The following is a 22169-nucleotide window of genomic DNA, read 5'->3' as shown; positions in this document are numbered from 1 at the left end:
GAAAGATGGTAACAATAACCCTGTATAGGAGACAGCAAAAGAGACACTGATGTATAGAACAGTCTTTTGGACTCTGTGGGAGAGGGAGAGGGTAGGATGATTTGGGAGAATGGCATTGAAATACATATAATGTCATATATGGAATGAGTCGCCAGTCCAGGTTCGATGCACGATACTGGATGCTTGGGGCTGGTGCACTGGGATGACCCAGAGGGATGATGGTATGGGGAGGGAGGAGGGAGGAGGGTTCAGGATGGGGAACACATGTATACCTGTGGCAGTTTCATTTTGATATTTGGCAAAACCAATACAATATTGTAAAGTTAAAAATAAAATAAAATTAAAAAAAAAAAAAGACCGGACACTATTCTCTCATGTTCTGGAGGCTGGGATTTAAGGTCGAGTTGGATTTTCTTGAGCAGTCCATCCTTGGCTTTGAGATGACTGCCTTCTCCTTGGGTTCTCTCATGGCTTTCTCTCTGTGTAGATACAGAATTAAGACTGCAACAGAAAAGTGTCAGATGATAATATTAAGTTCAGAACAGCCACATGGCTATTAAACAATAAAACTGGGATTTTCCTTCTCCCAGATTGCACAATGCAAGCTGTGCATGTGTAGTGTTTGACAGACTGAGGCCTGAGACTAGAGATAGAGGTAGGACCATACATTGGGAAGGGAGCAGGGGTCACTTGAACAGTCTTATGTAATGGAGATATATAAATGCTGATACTGAAATTATTGCTTATTTTGCTTTGAGTCAAATTACCTGTAGGCCATTTAAAAATGTGTATATTTTTGGAATTAATATTTAACTTTTATTGAAGTATAGTTGATTTGCAATGTTGTGGTAATTTCAGGTATACAGCAGTGATTCAGTTTTACATATATGTGTGTGTGTGTGTATATATATATATATATATATATATATATATATACATATCTTCATACGTATCTATGCACTTCCATGGGGGTTCCTTCTGAAGAAAAGAATCCACCTGCCAATACAGGAGATGAGGATTCAAGTCCTGGGTGCGGAAGGGGCCCTGGAGAAAGAAATGGTAACCACAGGTAACCAATATTTTGATCTCTCTATCTATATAGAGTCTGCTTCTTTTTTGTCACATTCAGTAGTTTGTTGTATTACTGATATTCCACACATAAGGGATATCATTCAGAATCTGTCTTTCTCTGATTTATTTCACTGAGCATAATACCTTCCATATCTATCCATGCTGCTACAAATGGCATATTTTAATTTTTATGGATGAGTAGTATTCTTTCTATTGTATGTCTGTGAAAATATATATATATATATATATACACACACACACACACACACATACACACACACATAACATCTTCTTTCTGCGCTCATTGGCTGCTGGATACTTAGGTTACTTTCATATCTTGGCAACTGTGAATAATACTGCTTTGAACAGTGGGCTTCATGTACTTTTTTGAAATAGTGGTTTTGGTTTTCTTCAAATATCTACTCAGGAGTAGAACTGCTAGATCATATGGTAGCTCTATTTTTATTTTGTTGAGAAACCTTTATACTGTTTTCTGTAGTGTCTGTTGCAATTTACATACCCACCAACAGTGTGGGAGGGTTCACTTTTCTCAGTATCCTCACCAACATTTGTTTTTTGTATACCTCATTGTTGGTTTTTTTAATCTGCATTTCTCTGATGATTAATGATGCTGAGCATCTTTTCCTGTGTTGCTATTATTTTTAAACTGATATGTACAGATATAAATCTTAACACCTATGCCATTTCTTTTATGTTTCACCTACTCAGATGTGGGACTAGGCCCTTTCCTTTAACAAGAGTTGATACAGAGTGATGAGGGCTTACTTACCACTGACAGATGTCCTGGAAAGAACACTGTGTAATGTCCACAGTTAAGCCTGAAATGGCCGTGAGCCACTCAGGTCAATCTCCTGTTGGAGTTCTCCACTACCCACAATGAGCTCTGCAGTTCTGCCTTCTAGGAGGAAGCCCAGGCCTCATGGGGAGGCTTACTGAAGCTCCGCCAGCAAACGCAGCTTCAGCTACAGACCTGGCAGTGACGTCACCTCAGAGGAGTCCAGCTCCTAGTGTCAGTATCAACCCCAACTGGTGAATCTCCTCTCCTGAGATCCCAACATCCTAGAGCAGAAATAGCCATCCCCACTGCACCCTATCTGGATTCCTCACCGTGGGACCAAAGTGGGTGTCACGTGCCATGACATGGGGCTTAGTTTATAAAAATATTTTATATTAAAAACAACGAGAAAAACACACTTGTGGAAAATTCACAGGTTACAACAGAACACACATTAAAATCTGTTTCCTTCATTTCCTATTCTGTAGCCTTCTAGATGTTGTCTCTGGAAGTACTGTTATTTTTTCCAGACTTATTAATGGAACTATCAGATAGTGCTGACACTCTGAGGTGCATGCTTCTAAGAGCTTTACCTACATTTACTCATTTGCTCTTCATTCACCATGAGTTCTCACATGGTAGCTGGAAAGGAAGTCTTCTGCTTCATTCTGATTTCCTTCCAAAACTGGGTGTCTGAACTGCTGTCCTTTACTCCTTTTTGAATTATATTCCTCCAGTATATTTTAAAATACAGTCCCTGGGGATTTGCCTGGCAGTCTAGTGGTTAGGATTTCCCCTTCCAAAGTAAGGGGAGTGGGTTGTGGGTTCAATCTCTAGTCAGGAGCTAAGATCCCACATGCCTGGGAGCCAAAAATCCGAAAATGTAAAAAACAACTAAGCAATATTGTACCAAATTCAATACATAGTTTAAAAATCTTATTAAAAAAAGAAATAGATTCTCTAATTCTTTGTTTTAAATTTTATTCCTGTTTCCTTATTTATACACACACACACACAGACACACACACACATTTTCCATCAAGCTGGGAAGCACTAAAATTGTTCATTTAGAATAGCAATATTACCTGTTATTTTCCACCCTTGGTTCATATCTCAGTTGGGTAATCCTTGGAAATAATTTGACACCATCTTCATTATTGTTTTACTTCATCAAGGACCCACTTAGTCTGTTAGTTCAGATATTTGGAGGTGAAGTGAGTCAGCAATGAAGGGCTTCCCTGGTGGCTCACACAATCAAGAATCTACCTTCAGTGCAAGAGACACAGGTTCAATCCCTGGGTTGGGAAGACCCCTGGAGAGGGGAATGGCTACCCACTCCAGTATTCTTGCCTGGAGAATCCCATGGACAGAGAGACTGGCTGGCTACAGTCCACTGAGATGCAAAGAGCCCAACATGATTGAGTGACTAACACTTTCCCCTTTTTTTTTTTTTTTCCAGTAACAATAAGGCTTTGTACTACACCTGGCCTTCCCAGATGGCTCAATGGTAAAGAATCTGCCTCCCAGTGCAGGAGACACAGGAGACATGAGTTCCATCTCTGGGTTGGGAAGATCCCTTGGAAAGGAAATGGCAACCCACTCCAGTATTCTTGCCTTGAAAATCCCATGGACAGAGGAACCTGACAGGCTACAGTCCATGGGGTTTCAAAGACTCAGATGCTATTGAACACAGAGGTACACACACACACAATATGGGATTCCATACCCTGTAAGGGCACCTAATTTGTTTTAAATGGGGCAACTTTTGGAGAAGGAAATGGCAACCCACTCCAGTATTCTTTTTTTTTTTTTTTTTTTTTTTTACTTTACAACATTGTATTGGTTTTGCCATACATCAACATGCATCCACCATGGGTGTACACGTGTTCCTATCCTGAAACCCCCTCCCACCGCCCTCCCCATACCATCCCTATGGGTCATCCCAGTGCACCAGCCCCAAGCCTCCTGTATCCTGCATTGAACCTGGACTGACGATTCGTTTCTTATATGATATTATACATGTTTTAATGCCATTCTCCCAAATCATCCCCCCCCCATTCCCTCTCCCACAGAGCCCAAAAGACTGTTCTATACATCTGTGTCTCTTAGCCACTCCAGTATTCTTTCCTGGAATATCCCATGGACGGAGGAGCCTGGTAGGCTACAGTCCATGTGGTCGCAAAGAGGTGGACATGACTGAGTGACTTCACTTTCACTTTTTCATCTTTCTCTTAAAGTTTTCACTTCTGTGTTTTAAGGGGCTGGTCACTTATCATCCTATAGCCACTGTTCATGACCACAAGAATGGGGAGTGATTAGGCATTGAATTATGACCCAGAACACACATTTAATCCTAGAGTTTTGGGTTGTCTAAAATGCTTCATGTAGAAAAACAATACACTTTCACCTAACCTACAGCTGAAAACATAGTGAATTGTTTTTTGTTACTTGTTCAGTGAATAGCCAGGCTTTACACACAATAACAGATAAATTGTTAAATGAATTGGCAGAGATTGAGAGATAAGTAAGTCTGTACATGTAGGTGCATATGGAGAAAAGGAAGTAATATATGTAGAGAAGGAGAGAAAGATTTACATAATTTGATAAGTATATGCATTTTACAATAAGAATATGACATTTTGCAATTGAATTTCAATTAATGCTGCTTTTTATTTCAACGGGAACATATTTTAAATTATTTGATCTAGAAATATCTGGTTACTTAGCAATCTTAGAAATGATTGGAAATGATATATGTACAGGAATAGAATTCATTTTCTTGTCAACAAGTTAGCCTTGTTCCTCTTCACCCTGAGATGTTCACAAACAACTATATTTGGGGGGCAGGCCTTTTTCTCTCATATACATTATTTTCTTAATCAGAGAGGAATCTGTGAACCTAGGATTCAGTTTTTTAAATAAAATATTTACTTTGAAAAGCCCAGTTTGTCCATAGAAACACAGTTTCTGGACAGTAGCAATTGGACTCATCCTGTACAGAGTCTAGTTCACTATGAAAGTTCTGTGATGAATCGTCTCCACTGTAATGTGATAATGCACATTCTGCACCAGGTGTCGCTTTGTGAGCTGAGAGGTTCACATATGGTATCAAGGGAGAAGAGCTCACCTTCAACCTTGAGAGTGAAAATGGGCATCCAGAATTATTGTTCTGAAGGTAGGTTCCTACTGATCCTCTGTAGGCTGTTTCTTCAGATGGGCTGCTTAACTGTTACTGACTTTTTTTCCTCCTTTTTTTTTTTTCATTTCCATCACATTAGAGAGATATAAATGTATTTTATAGTTTTGTTTTATTCCTTAATTTATATTTTTTGTCCTGCTGTCAGATGGCCACCTTAAATATCTTCCTAAATTAGAAAAATGTACAATTGCCTAGTGACAGTTTTGTACACACTCTTCCATAAAAAAATGGAAAGAACAGAAGCAGGAGAACCATGAGGTCTCCCCAACAATGGACATTGCACGAAAAGGAAATGACAGCTCAACAGACAGGAGGGTCATAGGTCTCTATCATCGAAAGCTGACATGCATTTTAGTGTTTCTTTTTCCCCATCTGTTAGGTTATCATTGGTTAGTATGCAGAAGCTGTACCTCATTTCTTTCCTGCTCCTCTCCTTTGCTGTCCTTCATCCAGCAAAGAGAATGATTCAATGGCAGCTCAGTCCATAGTTACTAACCTCCCACATGCATATGCTCCACCTTGTGTCTCCATCAAAAAAAAGAAAAACAGAACACTGAGGGATTGGTGAGCAGCCTCACCAGTGTCCTGAGAGCTACTCTGTGTCTCACTAGTTCCCCAGGAGGACCTGGTGGAGGAACCCCATTGGGGATGGAATGAGGAACAGGAGCTGAGTACCCTGAAGGTATGGTCACCTCTCTTTATCTGAGATAAGACTGTTGCTTCACTTCTTTCTTTATTATTCAGTTGAATACAATTATAGTCATCTGACAATGCACATTATCACTGATGCATACAGTTTACTTGGTTGCTGGAATATTGAGGGTATATCTGTCATCAACACAGACCTGATTTAAAAGGACATTTTAAAATGAAAGCATGTTACTACTGTGTAACAGTAGGTACTTTCCTCAGCAGAAATTTTTCCTCCTTGAAAAGAATTTTGTAATTGTTGGTCAAACGGAAACTGAGAGATCTTATGTGAAATAGGAAACCCTTTTCAACAGGGGAGCCTTTCTATTTTCTTTTGGGGCCATTGACGTAAGGAGTTTTAGTTTTCTGAGAAGAAAAATCAGAGAAAAGAAGACTTAGTGCAGAGAATAAAAGACGCTGACACCCTCACACTGTTTTCTTGTCTCTGATCACAGGTTTATGAAACAGCCAAAGAGATTCCTTCATATTCAGGGATATACATCCCTCTGTTCAGATACAATCTAATTGATGAAGGTGGGTCTCTTTGCTGCCTCAAGTTGGGGAGGAGCCCTGAATTTGGGTTCCTACAGGTGGTGAGACCAGCAGATTGATAGGCCAGGAAAATGTGCTGGCCCAGTTCTAGTGTCTCCAGAAGCAGCTGTATCATTTAGATGGTGTGGGATTGTGTGAAAGAGGGTGTTTGGAGGTGGGGCTGTGTGAAGCCACATAGTATGATTGTGAATCTGCCTAGCTGTGTATTTCCTCAGGAGATATTTCCTTTTAGACAATAAAGCTGTCAATGTTCTTTGCAAAAAAGTCTCATTAACAATGCACAGTCTCTGTGCATTCCCTCTTATGCCATCAACATAGCTCTTCCCCAGGTTCGGTTCGTGTTCCCTTTAGTTGGCTGGAGATGGTGCAGAGATCGATGATCTCAGCTTTTGACGTCTTAAGTGGAAAAGATAAACTGAAAACCCAGGGCTGGGTCCAAGTATGAATGCTCTTGACCCCTGACCTGCCCATGTCAGTGAGATGAGTGATCCTCAGTCATGGAGTAAGGGGTCCTTGCTCCATGTTCATGCCTGGAAGTACTAGGAGCTCCAGAGTTCCAGACCCTGCCCTGCATTAGAAGGCGGCCTCTGTGGCCACAGAACCAGGGCAGCTACTGGGGGGATTAATGGCCGACTTCGGCACAGTCATTAGTGTGAGAGTTACCTCTGGACCCTCGTCCTTCTGTCAGCTCACAGAGAGTTGTGTAGCTTCATGTAGACAATACAGGTCACATCCGTCAGTGCAGGTGTCAGATTAACTAGGGCACAAACAGATAAGAATCAGGAAGATGTGTTATTGTATTGGGTAACAGTACCATAAGTCTTTCAATTGATGAAACCCTGCGGCACACACCCAAGGGATAATGGCAACTAAGAACTCAAAGTGAAACTTGATTGTTAGCTTGGTGACCATGACTCTTGTTGAAAATCCCCTATCTGTGTGGTTTAGAGAGGTTTAATGCTTCCTCTGTGCTTTTTCTAAGGTGTTGTCCCACTAAACATATGGCCCCTGTGAGTCTGGACAGCCACTGACTCAGTGGACATCCACATACTGTATAGAAAACAAATATTTATAGAAAAATATGGTATTATGGATAGTAGCTGTATTTAAATGGTATAGGAATTCTGTTTTATCCAAACTTGTATATCGGATATTCTTTAAGACAAGTGATTAGTGAATTAATAGAATAGCATATTTCGCTCAGGTTTGAATTCAGTCCTCTAACAGAGTTTACTTTTAATCAAGTACAAAGTCTCATAGAAAACATGGTGTAGTAGAAGCACCTGTGGATCCTGGAGGAAGAATGATCTGGGAAAAGTCAAGAGACAGTGACAATTTAGCAGAAGCTCAGAATAAGCAGGAGGAGTCATAGGTCTCTTTCATTGAACAGTAGCACTCATTTTAGAGTTTTCCTTTTATTAGACTGAATATTTCCTTTTTATTAGGTTTCTCTTAGCTAGAGGGCAAAGCTCTGTTTCCATTTCCTTCCTCCTCTCCTTTGCTTTCCTTTCTCCTCTGAAGAGAATGCTGCTGCTAAGTCGCTTCAGTCGTGTCCGACTCTGTGCGACCCCATGGACTGCAGCCTACCAGGCTCCTCCGTCCATGGGATTTTCCAGGCAAGAGCAATGGAGTGGGGTGCCATTGCCTTCTCCTCTGAAGAGAATGGATGAACACAAATCCAGCTTATACTCATTAACCTCCCACAGCCATGCACACCGCCCCATGTCTACACGAAGAGAAAAACCCCTGAATGTTTGCAAAGCAGCCTCACCAGTGTTGTAACAGCTATTCTGTGTCCCTCTAGATCTAACTGAGGACCTGTCAGTCAACCCACGTTTGACAGGACAGAAGAGACTCCGTATATCTCCAAGGCAAGCTGTTTTTTTTTTTTTTTTTTTTGAACTGAGATTGAAATATTGCTTCATTTTTCTTTCAGTAGAATTAAGTTATGAGTCTTTGAGGGTGTTTGTTCCAATTAGAGATGATTCTCTTGGTTGAGATAATGTGGAGTGAGTCTTTTACGGACCCATGATGCCTCAGTCCACAGGATATTGAAACTGCTAGCATCCATTACACCCTGTAGAGTACAGAGTTCTCTCTCCTGCAGCGACATTTCCCCTAGGAAAAGAATTCTGCAATTTCCAATGCAAATGGATTTGGAAGTTCCATCCTCCAGGCACAGGTCTTGCCTTTCATCCTGACATTCTGAGCACCAGTGCTCTGATCTTGCTGCGTTCCCTGGACTCCACCACTGCTCCTCATCAGGTTTTCTACTGTCACCAAATGAACCAAACACTGTGCATCTTTGTGATCTTCTCCTCACAGTGTCTTCTCTTCTGTACTTGCAGGTGGCCCTTCCAGAATGTGAAAGCGGTAGGTATTCTAGAGTTATTCACTTGGGCAGAAAAAGCTCTGTAGATGGGAAATTGGGGGCTTTCTCACTGGTTTTAGGGCAGACACACACTGATTCCAAATTCCTGCTGGGAATGAGTATAGGGGCCCTGGTGGTAAAAGTAGCTTGCAAGTAGAATAAGGTGGCCAGTACTCTAGTTCCAGGAAGAAGTTATGTTATGGTTAATAATGTAGGTTTGTGTCCATGGGAATAGGTTTGTCTCTATGTGTAATGAATAGTGTGATTCTTTGTGTGTGTGTGATTTTTTTGTGTGTTGTGTTTTTCTCAATTTATGTCACCCTAAATGTCACTGTTACTGGTGTCATCTTCCCCCTAAAAATTCCCATCACCATTGTGCCATGAATGAGTATGTGTATAAGAATTAAACAAGGTATACATTCGCTGTATGATTTGATTTTATAGCAAGAGAAATCCTTTAACCTGGAAGACAGATTAGATCATTACCCAGGAAAATATTTACAGGATTCTTTTAATTGTTATTAATATTTTTATTGTCTCTGCTGGGTCTTCATTGCCGCACAGGCTTTTCTCTCCTCGTGGAGAGCGAGGGCAATGCTATAGCTGTGGTGCATAGACATCACTTTGGAGGCTTCTTGTGTTGCAGAACATGAGTTCTAGGGCTCTTGGGCTGCAGTGGTTTTGGCAAGTGGGCTCAGTAGCTGCGGCCATTGGGCTCTAGGGCACAGGCTCAGTAGTTGTGGGTCATTAGCTTAGCTGCTCCAGGGCCTGTGGAATCATTCCAGACCAGGGATTGAGCCTGTATCTCCTGCATTGGCAGGTAGATTTTTAACCACTGAGCCACCAGGGAAGCCCTACAGGCTTCTTACTGAGCAAAACTGTGTTTCAGAAGCCCCCTTACTGGGTCAATCACACATTCATCTAATAGTAAATCTCACCTCTTAGTAGGTCTTACAGCATTTTGATTGGTCATGATTCATCCCTCTGCCACTTCCCTCACTCAAACTCTCTCCTATTCGAGCCTCAGAACGAATCCTCCCCCCTCACCCAAGGCACCTAATGGTTCTGGGGAGACTCCTCCTTCTGCTGGGAGCCCCTGGTGGTCCCCACATGACACACCCAGTTATAGAAGAATCTGAGAAAGGAGAATCTTCCAGGCATAGAAGGAGGAAGTTCAGTCCAGCTTTGCCTCTTAAGGTTTGGTGTCCAGTCAGTCCTGTTAACTCAATGCAACATGTTGCTTTGCATGTCTCTAGAACTTTTCCACCTGGCAACTAAAATTTTATAACCACTCAACAGAGCCTCCCAATGTCAACCTCCTTCCAGCTCTTGGAATCACCCTTCTACTCTCAGCTTCTCCTCAGTTTTCCTCTGGATACCGCAGGTGAATGGAATCGTGTGCTGCTTGTCTTACTGTGACTGGCTAATTTCATTCTTAACTATATCTTTCCACTTCATTTATTCCTGCAAATGACAGGATTTCCTTCATTTTTAAAGACTGAATCAAATTCCAGTATATGTATACATCACATTTTCTTGATTTATCTGACCGTGGACACTGGACAGTATTTCCGTCTTGGTTGTTGTGTACAAGGTGGTAAAGGATAAGAGATTGTAGGTACATCCTGGAACATTCTAGCTTTGTATCTTTTGGACATAAACTCAAACAAGTGATTTCTGGATCTTATGATAATTTTTGGATCTTGATAATTTTTGGAGGGACTTCCAAACTGTTCCATAATGGGTACGTCATTTTCCATTCCTACCAACAAGATACAAAAGTTGCACTTCTCCACATCCTTGCTAACATCTGTTATATTCTATTTATAATACACATCCTCAAAGGTGATATCTCCCTTTGACTTGGTTTCTGCTTCACTTATACTTAGTGATGTTGAGGACTATTCTTATGCATATTGATCACTTCTATGAAGAGATATTATTGAAGCTTTCTACAGATGTGAGAGTTGGACTATAAAGAAAGCTGAGTGCCAAAGAATTGATGCTTTTGAACTGTGGTGTTGGAGAAGACTCTTGAGAGTCCCTTGGACTGCAAGGAGATCAAACCAGTCCTGAGTATTCATTGGAAGGACTGATGTTGAAGCTGAAACTCCAGTACTTTGGCCACCTGATGCAAAGAACTGACTCATTTTAAAAGACCCTGATGCTGGGAAAGATTGAGGGCAGGAGGAGAAGGGGACGATAGAGGATGAAATGGTTGGATGGCGTCACTGACTCAATGGACATGAGTTTTAGTAAACTCCAGGAGTTGGTGATGGACAGGGAGGCCTGGCATGCTGCATTCCATGGGGTTGCAAACAGTCAGACAAGACTGAGTAACAGATTTGAATGACTGAAACTTCAGTTATTTGCCTGCTGTTGTGTTGGAGTTGAGTTGTAGTAGTTTCTTTGATATTCTGGATATAGGTCCCTTATTCAGATACATATTTTGCAGATACTTTCATTCTATAAGTTGCCTTGTTGCTGATTGTTGAGACTTTCCTTTCTTCACCTGGTAATTTTAGAACCCTGGCAAAGATCATTTGGCCACACATGTGTCGGTTTATTTGCAATTCCCTTCTTATGGGTCATTGGTCTCTCTTCCTGTTTTGTTGTTGGTACAATACTCGTTTGATTTTTGTGGCAATCTTACGTGTTTTGAATTCAGGAAGCTTTAAAGCCTCATTGTTCTTTGTGCTCAAGATTTTTTCACTTTGGGTTTCTTTTAGGTTCCATACATGTTAGTATTTTGGTTTTCTTTTTTTCCATTTCTATAAAACTGAAATGAGGTTTTGTGAGTGGTTTCAGTATATATGTATATCACTTTTAGTTGTATAAGAAGGTCAACAGCACTAAATATTCCAGTCTATGAAAATGGTATGTCATTCTGTTTACTTGTCTCTTCTTTCTTTCAACAGTGTCCTATGGTTTTCAGTGCACAAATCTTTCACTTCCAAAGGAGGCTTTTGCACTACCCTGTTTGAGTTATCTGAGTCAGGGATGGGGAAGATGGGCTCATGAAGAGAGGGAATGTCCTCCCTCCCCTCTGTACGTACCCTCTGGTTACTTGTAGTACAGGTTTGCAGGGCCATGCCCTTCACCTCTGCCTACAAGTGAGCCCCCTACTGGGAATTTTCTTTGAATCTGAGTGTTCACCTTACTATTGAAATGTCCACAAGCACTCTCCAAATGCCTGGCCTGTGTCCAAAAGACCCAGGTATACCTACATATGAATGAGCATATCAGACCATCAAATCTTCTGCAATAAAGAAAAACCAGAAAACAGTTCAGTGTCTTTTCCTTATCTTTGGAACTTTTAGAGTTGAATGTTCCAGTGTAGTAGCCACTGCTCAGATCAGCCTATTTATAACGAACATTCTTCAAACAATAATTAACGTGTTATCTTAAAAAACCCGCAAAAAACACACAAGTACTTGGTCACACTAGTGATATTTCAAGTGTGTCCATAAGTGTTGGAATTTCAGTTTCATAAGCTTGAAAGTGAGAGCTATATTGAGTGTGTGGAAATGTAAGGTTGAAAGGTGATTCTCTCAGCATCTCTCTGTCATGTGAAATTTTGCAACTGTGATCAACACCTTGTTGAAGGGCTCTAAGTTCACCAAGCACAGGGAAGGTCTGTGAACCTGGAGGGAAGACCAGGGAGATGCTTTGTGAGCCAAGAGGAGGAGGAGAGATGGGTGGGTCAACTTGTATAATGACTGTATCATTGCTCATGGTTGTCTTTCTACAGAATGTATGCTAGAGAGCACTAGTAGCAGTGATGTAGAAGAGAACTAGGTAGGGCACAGTTCTCAGGGAGAGTAGGATTTAGAGGAAGAGGGTTCCTGAACCACTTGGGTTATACCTGCTTCTTTGGAGATAAAATAGGTGAATATGAACTGAGGATTTAAATTAGAGGGAGATGGTTTCTGGACCACTTGGGAGATAAAAGAAGGTGAATATAAACTGAAGAAGAAGAAGGGAATATGTGTAAACTTGTGATATGTTCCTCATATGTTAATGAAATAATAGAACTATGTGTCCATGTGTTTTATTGTGCTGTGCTTATAGTCATTTCTTGTTATAGACATCTCTTCTTGCTTTTACATTTAGAAATGTCCTTTCTCACAAGACTTCTCTTTCTTTGTCCTTTCATTGACAAATATGAATGTGTGATTTATGTTTAGTACCTTCAAATTCTTATATACAAGGGACTTTGGCTTCATGTTTAAATTCTCCTATGATGGCCATATCCTAATGGGACCAAAAGTCTAATAGTTACTTGACACTGCAGACCAAGTTCTTGCAATGAGTGTCAGGTTCTAGGTGAGACATGAACCCTCTCCCTCTGCATTTTCAGGACTTGTGGCTTCCCCTCACATTTGTCTTCATCGTTTATTCCTAATGTAAAGGGTGTTTTGGGGGTGGGATGAGTCAAAGCACACAGGCTCTGGTGTCCCTGCCTGGACTGAGTCTCCTGGAGCTCTTCTTAGCTTCCAAACCTCCCCGGGGATGCTGTGCTGAAGGTACTTCCTCAGCTGCTGCCAGAGACCAGCATGGCCACAGATTCTAGAAAAGGTGAAGGAGCCACTGGCTTTCTTTACACACATTCTCACAGCCCTGCTGACCTGGTCTCCTGGGACTGACCAGACCTAGGTCAGAGACTCAGAGCAGCAGGACTCAGTGTCACTGTTCCCCATAGAACCCAATGCTCCATCCAGACAGCCCTGCCTCTGCTCCCCACACCCCAGTCCTGCCCATCCTGTGACCTTTACTCAAGCTTTCCCAGGTCTCATTCCTTCTAGTCCTTCCAAGGTTGGGGTAAGCCCTGGCTGGTGCTATGTGTATATGAGGCCTCCCTAGCTGTAGAACCTTTGTGGCACCACTTCAGACGAAGATAATTTGGACATGCTACTTTAATTATAATATTGTTTTCATCCTCCCTGAGGGGCTAAGAGATTTAAGCAGTTATTTTGAGAATTAAGTTTCTCCCAGTTATCTAAAGTTACCTCAGGCACAGAATACTTATTTGTTACCTCAAGTTGGTTGTGTATCTAGGCTGTTGTGGAAAGTGATGCAGTTGAATTTAGGACTGCAGATATCTCTCTGTGATACTGATTTAATTTCCTTTGTGTATATGTCCAGAACTGTGTTTGCTGAATCATATGACATTCTGTTTATATTCTTATAAACAACCTTTTACTGTTTTCCAGAGCATAGCCACACAACTTACATTCCCACCAGCAGTGTACAAAGGTTCCAGCTCCCCACATCATGGCCTTAACCTGTTAATTCTTTGCCTTTATAATATACAGCCTAACATACATGAGGTGTTGATTTACTTTGCCCTGATGATTAGTGAGGTTGGAAGCCTTCTCCTTTGTAAGTTAGCCACTTGTATGTCTTGTTCCCGAAACATCTGTTTGAATCTTTGCACATTCCTCAACTCACTTATTTACTCTTCTTAATATTTTATTCATGTTGCATATGAGCTGTGGTATTTTCTTATGTATTTTGAGTGTGAGCTCCTTATCTGATATATGGCTTGTAATTTTTCTGTAGGTTATCTTTTCATCCTACTGATTTATTGAAGAGACTACCCTTTTCCTATTTCGTTGTCTTAGAACCTTGATGAATTTCATTTGACCATGTATCCATGAGTTTTCTTGGGGCTCTTTATTCTGGTCTTTAGGGGTATGTATCTATTTCTATGTCAGTATCATTCAGCTTTGATTCCTATATCTTTGTAATGTGCTTTGATATCAGGAAGTGAGATACTTTGATCTTTTGTTCTCAAGATTATTTTGTCTATTTGGAATCCTTAGGGGTTCCATCTATATTTTTGGATTTGTTTTTTTTTTTCCATTTCTATGAAACTGATGTTAATATTTTGATTGGTGGTGCAGTGAATTTTTCCTTAGATTTGGGCAGAGTAGAAATGTCAATAGTACTAAGTCTGTAGTCTATGAGCATGATCTGTCGTTTCAATTCCTCGTGCCTTATTTCAGTTTCTCAGTGTTGTGTGTAGTGTTCAGTGTGCTGGTCGTGTCTCTCTGAAGGCCCTGTGTCCCTCCCTCCCTGATCTCATCAGAGTCAGTGTTGGAGAGATGAGCTCGTAAGGAGACACAGTGTCTCTCCCTCCCTCCTTGCCTCTTCTCTGATGATGTTCAGCACAGGCACCCTGGGCCCTGTGTCCATACCTGTCGCCTCAAATGGAGTACCTGCTGTTGACATTGCTGTTTCAGTGTCCCAAAGGCTCATGAGTACCTGGGATGTGTGCATGAGCCCAGGAAATACATACAAATGAATCATCAAATCAGGCCAGCCAAATACTCTGCAGAAGCTGTTGAGCTACACTTTACAGGCCTGCAAGCCCTGTACTTCCCTTGATTTGAGGCCACAGAAAGATCCCAGAGTTGACAGAGATATCAAGGGTTTAATAGATGGGATGTCTTACATATGAAGTAAAAGAGTCCTGGAGAGACACCCACTGCGGATAGCAGAGGACAGGCAGAAGACGGCAGCTGCAGCATTCTTTACTCTGGGGGAATAAGGAGTCTACCAGTTACAGTGGGAATGAACAGCAGATTGGCTCATTGGTTACCACAGAAACAAGTAGAGGGCCACATCCCTCTTAGCCCCTCAGTCTAAATACTCTCATGGGACAGAGGTCTTTTCTTTGTTAATCTATCAGCCCTCTTGAAATGGCCAGAAAATGCAAAGGGAATAAACACGAGGGTTGTTAACATCCTATATATATATCGGTGCATACTCAGTCACTTAGTTGTGTCCCACTTTTTGTGACCCCGTGGACTCTATCCCACCAGGCTACTCTGTCCATGGCATTTTCCAGGCAAGAATATTGAAGTGGATTGTCATTTCTTCCAAAGTATCTTCCCAACCCAGGGATTGAACCCATGTCTCCTGCATTGGCAGGCAAATTCTTTACCACTGAGCCACCTGGGAATCCCTACACCCTCCCTTGTACCAAAGTTCCTGTTCTGCCATAATCTGTCAGAAATGGCAGAACAAGGGGTGCTGATCTTAAAATTCATTCAGTCTTCCCTGGTGGCTCAGACAATAAAGAATTCACCTGCAATCCAGAAGACCTGGGTTAGAACCCTGAGTCAGGAAGATCCCCCGAAGAAGGAAATGACTAACCACTCCAGTATTCTTGCCTGGAGAATTCCATGACAGAGGGCCCTGGCAGGCTAGTCTGTGGGCTCACAAATTGCTGACATCAACTGCATGAGTTATCCGCACACATATATAAACATATATAGTGGGTTTTCTGTATTATAGTTGGTAGCCACTAGCGAGATGTGACTGCTATAATTTGCTTAAAAACATGTTATACATGTGTCAAAACATTTGTGATTTCAGGTTGGTTAGCATGAAGGTGAGAGCTCTAATGGGTCTGTAGAAGTGAGAGGTTGAGAACTGACTCTTTCAGCATCTCAATCTTTAGGTTTGCAACTGAGATCAGTGTCGTACTGAAGGGCTCCAACTGCACAGAGCACAGACAACTGCCATCTGCTATCCACAATGGGGTGTCTCTTCAGAACCTTTGGGAAAAGGTCAAGGTGATGCTGTGAGAGCCAGAAGGGCCTCAACTGGAGCAGGAGAAGTGGGTGGGTCGCTCATTCTAATCACTTTGTTGCTCATGGTTGTGTTCCTATGGAATGCGTTGAGGAGAGCATTTGGTGCAGTGATGAGGAAGGGGACATAGGCCGGAAACAGCATTCAGTTGGGATCTGACGGGAGAGGGTTCTGGAAGTTTAGAGTTAAACCCTCTTTTTGGAGACTAAGGAAAGTGAACATGAAATGAGGAAGAAGGAAATGTGTATAGAATTCTGACTTATTCTTTACACATTAAATGATATGATAGAAAAATTGTGTCCTGGACTTGCGTTGTGTTCTGTTTACAATCACCTTTTCTTGCTTTGCTCTTCAAAAATTATTTTTCCCATAAGAGCTGCTCTTTTCTGCTTTTCCACTAATATGGAAGCCAGGTCTCTGGTCAGCACATCTTGGGTATTGTGTACTGCAGACTCTGTTTTCTATTGCATGTTGAACTATGATAGCCATATCCTAGTGGGCACAAAACTCTCATTGTCACTTGACACTAGAGACCACGTCCTTGTATGCATGTGAGGTAGTGTGTGAGACGTGAAGTCTCTCCTCCCGCACTTTCAGTACTTGTGGCTTCCTCGTGGCTTCCTCTCATGTTTATTCTCACTGTTAATTCCTCGTGTAAAGGGTGCTTCCAGGGGTGGATGAGTCGCAGCACACAGGCCTTGGGGTCCCTGCCTGGGCTCAGTCTCCTGGAGCTCATCTCAGCCTCTGCACCAGCAAAGGCTGATGTGCTGAAGGTGCTTCCATGTGAGAGGTCCACATTCAGCTGCTCCTAGAGACCCTCCATGGCTGCAGATGCTAGAGTCTGTGAAGGGTCCGCTGGGCTTCTTCACACACTTGCTTTCACAGCCCTGCTGACCTGGTCTCCTGGGGTTGAGCAGTCCCAGCACAGCCAGTCCTGGGGTCACTGCTGCTCTCAGAACCCACTGCTCCATCCAAAGTGTCCTGCCCCTTCTCCTCAACCCCAGGCCTGCCCCATCCTCTGTCCTTTCCTTACACCTTCCCAGTCTCATTCCTCCCAATTTTCGAAGTCTCAGTGCAAACCCGGCAGCTAACAGGTGTTTATGAAGGACCCTTGTCACATCGTTCTGGCTAAATGAAATTGTGGAAGTGTTTGCCTCTATCCTCTCTAAGGGTCTGGGTAACTGAAGGTTTCCCAGAGCATGTGAGCATTAAGTGTCTCCGTGCAATTAAGGTCACTCACGGCAGTAGGAGAGTCTCTGTTATGTGGAATTTTTGATCTTCCCTCCCCCAGGGCTCAGTTCAGTTCAGTTCAGTTCAGTCGCTCAATCGTGTCCGACTCTGCGACACCATGAATCGCAGCACACCAGGCCTCCCTGTCCATCACCAACTCCCAGAGTTCACTCAGCCTCACATCCATTGAGTCAGTGATGCCATCCAGCCATCTCATCCTCTGGCGTATCCTTCTCCTCCTGCCCCCAAATCCCTCCCAGCATCAGAGTCTTTTCCAGTGAGTCAACTCTTCCCATGAGGTGCCCAAAGTACTGGAGTTTCAGCTTTAACATCATTCCTTCCAAAGAAATCCCAGGGCTGATCTCCTTCAGAATGGACTGGTTGGATCTCCTTGCAGTCCAAGGGACTCTCAAGAGTCTTCTCCAACACCACAGTTCAAAAGCATCAATTCTTGGGTGCTCAGCTTTCTTCACAGTTCAACTCTCACATTCATACATGACCACAGGAAAAACCATAGGCTTGACTAGACGGACCTTTGTTGGCAAAGTAATGTCTCTGCTTTTGAATATGCTATCTAGGTTGGCCATAACTTTTCTTCTAAGGAGTAAGTGTCTTTTAATTTAATGGGTGCAGTCACCATCTGCAGTGATTTTGGAGCCCCCAAAAATAAAGTCTGCCACTGTTTCCACTGTTTCCCCATCTATTTCCCATGAAGTGATGGGACCAGATGCCATGATCTTCATTTTCTGAATGTTGAATTTTAAGCCAACTTTTTCACTCTCCTCTTTCACCTTCATCAAGTGGCTTTTGAGTTCCTCTTCACTTTCTGCCATAAGGGTGGTGTCATCTACATATCTGGGGTTATTGTTAATTCTCCCGGCAATCTTGATTCCAGCTTGTGCTTCTTCCAGCCCAGTGTTTCTCATGATGTACTCTGCATAGAAGTTAAATAAGCAGGGTGACAATATGCAGCCTTGACGTACTCCTTTTCCTATTTGGAACCAGTCTGTTGTTCCATGTCCAGTTCTGACTGTGGCTTCCTGACCTGCATATAGGTTTGTCAAGAGGCAGGTCAGGTGGTCTGGTATTCCCATCTCTTTCAGAATTGCCCACAGTTTATTGTGATCCACAGAGTCAAAGGCTTTGGCATAGTCAAAAAAGCAGATAGGAGATCAATATTTCTCTAGCTATTTCATGACTTGCATGTCAGGGTTTTTTTGAAACTCTATATGTAGTATAAGAAGTTCATGGTAAATCATTCTGTCCTTGTGTAACTGAAATGTGTTTTTATTATAACACAGAAAAGTTTTCTCTGAAAAGGCTCTTAAAATTCTCTTTTTATTCCCTTATATTTCTCCTGCTTTTTTATTTCAGCTGCCCAAAGGATGAATCTCATTGACTTTATTCTCATGGCGTTCATTTTGTCCCCCAAACTCATTTATTTTGTAAGGAAAGTTTGTAAATCTTAATCTCTCTCACCTAGTTGTCTCATCACTATTTCCCTCTCCCCTCTGGCAACTACTTATTTGTTCTCTGTATCTGTGACTACATTACTGTTTTGTTATTTTAGTTCATTGGTTTTGGTTTTCGGTCTCCACATACAAATGACATCATACTTGTGATGTATGATGTATTTGTCTCTCTGACTTATTTTACTTAGCGTAATCCCCTCTAGGTCCTTCTGTGTTGTCACAAATGACAAAATTTTATTTTTCTTTATGGCTGAGCAATAATTCATGGATACCACCTCTTATCCATTTACCTCTTGATACACACTTTGAAAAAATAACCATAAGTGAAATTGCTGGAGCATATGGTATTTCTAATTTGGCGGGAAAACTGCATACTTAGTGTATATAACTTAAGATATAAGTCAATAATGCACCCTAATACCTAAAGTTGGTATTTTCTGTAACTGAATTATTTATAGTGACACTTGGACATCTATCAGTTCAGTTTAGTTGCTCAGTCATGTCCGACTGTTTGCAACCCCGTGGACTGCAGCATGCCAGGTTTCCCTGTCCATCACCAACTCCTGGTGCTTGCTCAAATTCATGTCCATTGAGTGGGTGATGCCATCCAGCCATTCCATCCTCTGTTGTACCCTTCTCCTCCTGCCTTCAATATTTCCCAGCATCAGGTCTTTTTCAGGTGGCCCAAGTATTGGAGCTTCAGCTTCAGCATCAGTTCTTTCAGTGAATATCCAGGACTGATTTCCTTTATGGTTGACTGGTTTGATGTCCTGCAGTCCAAGGGACTCTCAAGAGTCTACTCCAATGCCACAAAAATAGTATAGAGCCTCTCGGGGAGTTAGAAATTGTAAGAATAGAACTAGTAGAAGATTTCATTGTTGAGCATATGCTTGCTGCTAAGTTTCCACATCCCCTGTATTGTACCCTTGGAAGTGTATTAATTAATATAGTTGGTATGTAGAAAAAATAAGTAGTGGCCTTGGTGTTAACAACTTTAGACCCTTAAGGTAATAAATTCTTTCCTTTGTTGTAAACCCATTGCACCTTTGCCCTATAGGAATGCAACTTTATCTAACACCTTTGGAGGATGGTGTCAAACTTTAAAATTATTACTCTTAGAGAAAATAAGTCTTATGGTTGACAAACCTTGGTCAGAGTCATGAAATGTTAACAGGCCTTCTGGCCAGAAGATGATGTAAATCACCTAAACCATTTGTATATGGTAAGTTTGCAGAAAAGAAACCCTGGTTTTGATAAGGATCAAAGACTGATGTCTTTGCATGATTTCATACCCCCTATTATCCTTTATGTGCAACTTAGGGTATAAAAGCCCCTGTTGAAAATAAAGCTAGGGGCCTTGCTCACCGAAGCTTGGTCTCCCCATGTCGTTCTTTCTCTCACCTTCTGGCTGAATTCCCATCTGGAGAAAGGAGGCTCGTTAAGCCTACTAATTTTGCCTGGGCTTCTAAGATCTGACTGGGGAGGCCTTACTGTCTCCTCTCCTTTGGGAGAATGGGAGGATGCCTGTGGCCTACGTAGGTGACACAAACTCCTTGTCTTGGAGTTTTATTGGTTTTCCACATAAACCAAGTTATTCAGCCTCTTTGCTCCACTGAATTTTCTCACTGAGCTATCCCTATTTAACCACTCTTTATACCTCTAATTTAATACTTAACTAAGCTATCGCTATTCTAATCACCGACACCGTCATCCTGAGGGAATCCCTGGATTCAACCAAGGCAGGACCCCGATAAGAAGCTACCACCGAGATCCATGGTTCTAAGGTTTTTCTAGACCAAGGCCTGATTACACAAGGTAGTTAACTCCAGATTGTATTAGTGACATAAAACTAATGCCAAAGATTAACTTGGATTGGTGGGTGTTAGGTCCACAGGCTGTGTGTGTGTCTATAACCAGGAAAATAAGCAATAAGGCCAGTGACTCGGAAGTGTGAGGACATTCTGTGATGCAGAGCGTACAGTGGATCTATGCAAGTTGTTTAGAACTAAAGTTGGTATTAGTAATATGCCAGCAATTAGAAGCCTACTTGTAGATATTGCCAGTTTTCTGGGAGATTTCAGCTGGGATTGAAAGGGTTCTGTTTTTTGAAAGAGCTGTCTATGAAGGAATGGAATTGATTGGCAGGATGGAAATAAGATTCTGTCATAATATCTAGATGAGGGTTGTAAAGACAAAAGCCTATGGAATAAATTTATGGAGGCCAAGTGTAAGACTTGTTCTTTGTTCTGGGAATTGGAAAATAATGGCTCTCACATGGCTTTAAGAGTTAAAATCTGTGTGGTTGCAAACAAAAACAAAAAACACCTCTTTAATTGAAACAAGTCATGAAGGTGAGGCACTTTTCCAAGCAGAAAAGAGCAGTCTTTGGGTGGGGAGGAAAGAGAGATGAGGAGCTGGGGTTTCAGTACATTGTTCAATGCGCTAATGGAAATGTCTAGAAAGCGTATGGGGATATAGTGCTGAACTTTGGAAAGAAGCTAATTCTACTTAGAAATTAGTTATTTTTTCATCTTTTAAATGAATGAAACTTAAAAGAATTATTTTTTAAAAGAAAAGATACTTAAAGAAGAAAAAGTAGAAGAATGAATGTTGGCCTATTGAGTAGTAGTACTCAGTTTTAGGGCCAAAAGATGAATGTTCTTCAAACACTCCTCAGAAAAATAACATGAGCAGGAGTAACTCTGACCCAAAATCAGTGTGAAAAGATTTTAGATAAGGCATCAAAGATACAACTAGCAAGTATAATAATGCTTTTTTTTTTTTTTTTTTTTTTTTTTTGCCATCTGATAGTTAAAATTGGAGACGGCAATGGCACCCAACTCCAGTACTCTTGTCTGGAAAAATCCCATAGATGGAGGAGCCTGGTAGACTGCAATCCATGGGGTCGCTAAGAATCAGACATGACTGAGTGACTTCATTTTCACTTTTCCCTTTCATGCATTGGAGAAGGAAATGGGAACCCACTCCAGTGTTCTTGCCTGGAGAATCCCAGGGACGGGAGAGCCTGGTGGGCTGCCATCTTATGGGGTCGCACAGAGTCAGACACGACTGAAGTGACTTAGCAGCACCAGTAGCAGATAGTTAAAATATTAGAACTTTGAGGAATCAGATGATGATAATTCCAGCTGCTAAAGTTCTTAAGGCAGCTGTCAAAATTTATATCCAGTG

At 41.7% G+C, this 22169-nt stretch overlaps 1 long non-coding RNA gene across 1 annotated transcript; it reads right to left on the bottom strand.

Moving 5' to 3' along the window:
• Positions 1 to 350: 350 nt before the first annotated feature.
• Positions 351 to 2571, bottom strand: LOC123331351. Its single transcript, XR_006547933.2, has 2 exons — positions 1862 to 2571; positions 351 to 501 (listed from the first exon to the last, which is right to left on the bottom strand). It is a non-coding gene; the product is annotated as an uncharacterized LOC123331351 (long non-coding RNA).
• Positions 2572 to 22169: the final 19598 nt, after the last annotated feature.

Source organism: Bubalus bubalis, chromosome 23, assembly GCF_019923935.1.
Source record: "Bubalus bubalis isolate 160015118507 breed Murrah chromosome 23, NDDB_SH_1, whole genome shotgun sequence".
NCBI lineage: Eukaryota > Metazoa > Chordata > Mammalia > Artiodactyla > Bovidae > Bubalus > Bubalus bubalis.
This window is presented reverse-complemented; position numbering and strand designations above follow the sequence as displayed.